We start from the raw sequence: 6,318 nt of genomic DNA, 5'->3' as shown, positions 1-6,318 counted from the left end.
TGAAAATGACACCCTCTAGGCCTGTTCTTGTTTAGGAATAATGTCAAAAGAAAAGATCTATAATAATTGTCTGGCTTTTCTTTAAAAGAAAAATTTTCTTACTTCTTTGTTCTGCAAGGGGAAAAAAACAGTAATTAGCAAACCACAGATGAGAGTGAATTCCCTCATTTAACACAACAAAGTGTGCCACCCAAGACCACAATTGCTGCCATCTTCACTCAGCATGCCCATTTTCTTCCCTTGCTTTTTTAAAATTCTGAACGTCAAGGAAGATACAGTGAGTTGTCACTTGAAGTGCCTTAGGAAACAAACTAAGCGAGATGAAATAAGACTTTGGGGGATATCACTGAGTTACTCCATCCAGAGAGACAACAAATACTTACTGAACATCAACTCTGTGCAGGAATCCTGGCTATGCTCTAGAGAACAAAAAGTATATGAGCTAAGTCCTTGCTTCTACCGGTATTTACAAACAAGTAGGGGAATAGTGACTATTAATATGAACATTTCATAAATCTATATCGTGTTCATAAATACTATAACAAAGCTGTACAGAATTGCAAAGTTTCAGTAGGGTTTATTATTTCTTTTTAATGAAAATAGTTTGTTTCTATTTGGTTTTAACTCTCCACTCTCTCAAACACTAACAGTAGAGGTAAAGATAGATCGTGCCTGGGAGATGGTTAGAAGGGCCTGAAGATGTGGAGAATTCCAGCACTAACAAGAACCCCTGGAAAAGTGTGAAAGACTTCCCCTTCAGTGTCGGACTCCTGGTAGAATCATTCTCAATGGGGAAAAGCTGAGACCCTTTCCCTTAAGATCAGGAACATGACAAGGATGCCCACTCTTGCCATTATTGTTCAACATAGTACTAGAAGTCCTAGCAACAGCAATCAGACAACAAAAAAGAATAAAAGGTATTCACATTGACAAAGAAGAAGTCAAACTCTCTGTCTTCACAGATGACATGATACTTTAAATGGAAAACCCAAAAGACTCCACCCCCAAATTACTAGAACTCATACAACAATTCAGTAATGTGGCAGGATACAAAATCAACGCTCAGAAATCAGTTGCATTTCTATACACGAACAATGAGACTGAAGAAAGAGAAATTAGGGAATCGATTCCATTTACAATAGCACCAAAAATCATAAGATATCTTGGAATAAACTTAACCAGAGAGGTAAAGGATCTATACTCTAGAAACTACAGAACACTAATGAAAGACATTGAAAAAGACACAAAAAGATGGAAAAACATCCCATGCTCATGGATGGGAAGAATAAACATAGTTAAAATGTCTATGCTAGCCAGAGCAGTCTACACTTTCAATGCCATCCCAATCAAAATACCAATGACTTTTTTCAAAGAGCTGGAACAAACAATCCCAAAATTTGCGTGGAACCAGAAAAGACCCTGAATTGCCAAGGAAAGGTGAAAAAAGAAAAACAAAGCTGGAAGGTTAAAGGTTAAAAAAGAAAAACAAATCACGTCACCTGATTTCAAGATATACTACAAGCTGTGATAACAAAAACAGCATGGTATTGGCACAAAAACAGACACAGACCAATGGAACAGAATACAGACTCCAGAAATGGACCCTGGACTCTATGGTCAACTAATCTTTGGCAAAGCATGAGAAAACATCCAGTGGAAAAAAGACAGTCTCTTCAATAAATGGTGCTGGGAAAATTGGACAGCTATATGCAAAAGAATGAAACTTGACCACTCTCTCACACCATACACAAAGATAAACTCCAAATGGATGAAAGACCTCAATGTGAGACAGGAATCCATCAAAATCATAGAGGAGAACATAGGCTATAACCTCTTCGACATCAGCCACAGCAACTTCTTTCATGACACATCTCCAAAGGCAAGGGAAACAAAAGAAAAAATGAACTTTTGGGTCTTCATCAAGATAAAAAGCTTCTGCACAGCGATGGAAACAATCAACAAAACAAAGAGGCAACCCATGGAATGGGAGAAGATATTTGCAAATGACACTACAGATAAAAGGCTGGTATCCAAGATCTGTAATAAAGAAATTCTCAAACTCAATACACGAGAAACAAATAATCCAATCAAAAAATGGGCAGAAGATATGAGCTTTTCCAATGAAGACATACAAATGGCTAAGAGACACAGGAAAAAATGTTCAACATCATTAGCCATCAGGGAAATTCAAATCAAAGCCACATTGAGATACCACCTTACACCAGTCAGAATGGCAAAAATTGACAAGGCAAGAAACAACAAATGTTGGAGAGGATGTGGAGAAAGGTGAACCCTCTTACACTGTTGGTGGGAATGCAAGTTGGTACAGCCGCTTTGGAAAACAGTGTAGAGGTCCCTCAAAAAGTTAAAAATAGAGCTACCCTATGATCCAGCAATTGCACTACTGGGTATTTACCCCCAAGATATAGACGTGGTGAAGGAGAAGGGCCATATGCACCCTAATGTTCATAGCAGCATTGTCCACAATAGCTAAACTCTGGAAGAAGCCAAGATGCCCTTCAACAGACAAATGGATAAAGAAGATGTGGTCCATATATACAATGGAATATTACTCAGCCAACAGAAAGAATGATTACCCAGCATTTGCAGCAACATGGACGGGACTGGAGGAGATTATGCTAAGTGAAATAAGTCAAGCAGAGAAAGACAACTATCATACGGTTTCACTCATTTGTGGAACATAAGGAATAACAGGGAGATTGGTAGGAGAAGGAAGGGAATAATGAAGGGGGATAAACAGAAGGGGGAATGAACCATGAGAGACCATGGACTCTGAGAAACAAACTGAGGGTTTCAGAGGGGAGAGGGTAGGGGGATGGCCTAGGCCAGTGATGGGTATTAAGGAGGGCACGTATTGAATGGAGCACTGGGTGTTATACACAAACAATGAATCATGGAACACTACATCAAAAACTAATGATGTACTGTATGATGACTAACATATCATAATTTTTTAAAAAAAAGAATACAATGCTCCACAAGGATGGGTAGCATATCTACAATATTTACAGCTCTTTCCCTAGAACCCAGCAAATGTTTAGAATCTCACCAACCCTCAGTTAAAATTATTACCATCATTATTAAGCCATTTGGTAGAGGAATTTGGAAACCAAATTGCATGAGATAGGGTTGCTTAAATTCACTGCTAAACTTTCCATTGGCCAGTCCAGTTGCGGGGCAGAAGGGGCGGACAGGGTTCTGAAGATCTGAGGCTGGTTGAGGAATCATCTCGTACTTGGATCTGGAGGTACACTCATGCCTAAGGGGTGGACAGAAGTACAGCTGGGAGATAGGACTCCAAATAAATAGGACTCTAAATAGAGTGCTGCAGCCAGGATGCAGATAAGGCAGGGAAGCATGAGTAGGAAATAGTGCAGGCAAACAGGAGAGAGGTCTGGGAAAACATCTGAGAGGGGGTTGCTGTTGTTTGTGTAATATGTGGGTGCACCATTTATTGTTAAAGAGTTAGAGATCAAGTGGGTATTGATAATCATTTTGTAACTTATCCCATATCAGACCTAAAGCATTTTCTAAGAATCAAAGGGCTCCAAAAGCATCATCTGAACTATTTCAAGAAAAACTAAGGTGTGTATTAAGGTGACTGATTCCAAAATAAATACATAAAAATCAATAGCATCCAGGGGCGCCTGGGTGGCACAGCGGTTAAGCGTCTGCCTTCGGCTCAGGGCGTGATCCCAGAGTTATGGGATCGAGCCCCACATCAGGCTCCTCCGCTATGAGCCTGCTTCTTCCTCTCCCACTCCCCCTGCTTGTGTTCCCTCTCTCGCTGGCTGTCTCTATCTCTGTCAAAGAAATAAATAAAATCTTAAAAAAAAAATCAATAGCATCCATTGGAATAAATAACTAGAAAATGTGTTTCTAAGGATCCAATTCACAATAGCAACGAAAGTTATAAAACTAATAAATATGTTCAATTTCTATTTGAAGGAAATTTTATTGAGAAAAAAGACCAGAATAAATAGAGATAGCATAATTCTCATTAAGAAAAGCCAGTATTTTAAAACTACAAATTCTCTCACAGTAATCTGTAATTTAAATATAATTTTGATCTATATCCAACCAAACAGTTTTCATACCTGACAATCTCTAACATTTATCTGGAAAACAAAAATGTAGAAGAAAATCAAGAAATAGTGTTAGGAAGAACAGCAAGTAGGAAATTTAACACACATTAAATTAATTAAAATACTCTGCTATTGGTACAGTAATAAATGAATAAACAATATACAGAGTTCAGAAGTTGACTAGTTATATATAGAAATTTAATAAATGAGAAACGTGGCATGTAAACTCAAGAGCGAAATGATGATTTATTCAAAAAATGGTCTTAAAAAAACAGACTATTTGGGAATAATAGAGTCAGATTCTTACCATATGAAAAAGCAATACCTAAGCAGAAAATTAAATATAAAAAAACACTTTAAAAGGATATTTCCAAAATATTATAGTGAGGAAGACTTTCTTATGCAAAACACATCACCTTAAAGTCAGATAGGAAAAGAAAAGATCCGATACCTAAATATTTACTTCTGCATAAAGAAACCATAAAGTCAGAAGGTGAACTATAGACTGTAATATGATATATACAATATAAGCAACTAGGAAAAAAGTATTCAGAGAACAGTTTCTGAAAATCAAAATGAAAAGTTAAGCAACCAAGAAGAAAAAAAGTGAAACAACAATTCACAGAAGAAATATAAATGGCTAGGAAAGATTTTAAAATATAAATTTCATCAATGATCAGGGAAAAATAAATTTAAAAAAATAGTACCATTTTTCACCCACTTGATCAGAAGAAATTAAATTGACAATAGCCAATCACCAGGACTGGTCAAGGTGTTGGTATAGGAAAGACTCATACCACTGGTAGAACTTTATTTTAGATCCCTCTTTATGAGTGGTAACTTAGCCATCTATAGCAAAAGTTTAAGTGTATATACCTTAGACCCTCAGAATCTACCCTGAAGAAATACTATATATAGGGAAAACTTTTGATGTATTATTTGAAATAATAACTTTTGTAAGACTACTTAATTATCCAACAAATAATGAAGTCTGTGATGGTCTCTTCATACTGAATGCCACAAAATCATTTTTAAGAGAGATAAGTTTATATGTTCTGACATGCAAAGGCGACCATGATAAATTCTTATACTAAAAGAGTTACAGACTTAGAATATAAAGTATGATTACATTTTGTTTTTAAAATACTTAGAAACTACTGTGTGTAAATGTTAATCAAAGTATGAATAAAAAACAATTAGGAAAATAAGCATCAACAATGTGGCTCTTGGTGTCAGTGCTTTGCGCAATTTTATATTGTTTTACCCACAGAACCTATTCCTCAAATTAGATCTTACACAAAAATTCAGAAGCTGAAGGAACAAGAAAACAGAATTTCTATTATTGAAGCAAACACCATACTCCCCACAACAGCCCTGAAGTTCCTCAGAAGAGGGTTTGAAAACTACTGCATTTGGCTAATGTTGGTACGCACCAGCAAATCCTTTACCCTGTCCTTCTTTTCCACTGCTCCCAGCAAATATTTTACCAAAAAATGACACTATATGCGTTTAATAACATATTCATATTCAACAACAACAACAAAAACAAAAGAAGTGAGCCGAGGAACCACATGAACAAGGCCATGTGATTCTGCTGTCCACTCCACTCAGGAGCCAGGGTCCTGCACAGGGTGAGCGTGAGGGGCAAGAGGTGAAAAATGCTAGCGGTTATTCAGTCTCAGTTCCCAAATATTCTCATGGTATAAGTATCTTGCCATGATGAATGTAATTGTAGTATTTAAAGACCCATCCTTTTCTAATTAAATTCCAGGAGTGTGTCCCATTGCTGGAGAAAATTATGACTGGCTTGGCCTTAGTGAAACATGAAAATGTCAGTCATTATCGAGCTGTTGTTACAAAGGAAAATTTCAAGACAATATTTGACAATGTAAATTTTTGCTTATCCCACTGACTTGAGAACCTACGCAATTCCCATGGAATATGCAATCCCAAATGCATGGAAGGTGAAAGTTCAGATTCATTCAAGAGTCAAAGTGGAGAACTAATTGAACTAACTCAGGTGCAGCGGGCTTCAGGGAGACAAAGCTATATCAGAACAAAGACCCAAAGCTCAGTCATCAAGACAATAGGACACACTGGGAGAAATGACAGGTAAGGTGTGATGGAGCTGGTGACAACCCTCAGAGGAAGTCCATTTAGGGAATTTAGCACAAAATCAGAGACCACTGTATCTAGGGAGAATTTGTGATCC

The sequence above is a fragment of the Ursus americanus genome, chromosome 25, assembly GCF_024610735.1.
Source record: "Ursus americanus isolate L20-20 chromosome 25, mUrsAme1.1.p, whole genome shotgun sequence".
NCBI classification, from domain to species: Eukaryota; Metazoa; Chordata; class Mammalia; order Carnivora; family Ursidae; genus Ursus; species Ursus americanus.
The sequence above is the reverse complement of the archived record's forward strand: the minus strand, read 5'-3'. Positions refer to the sequence as shown.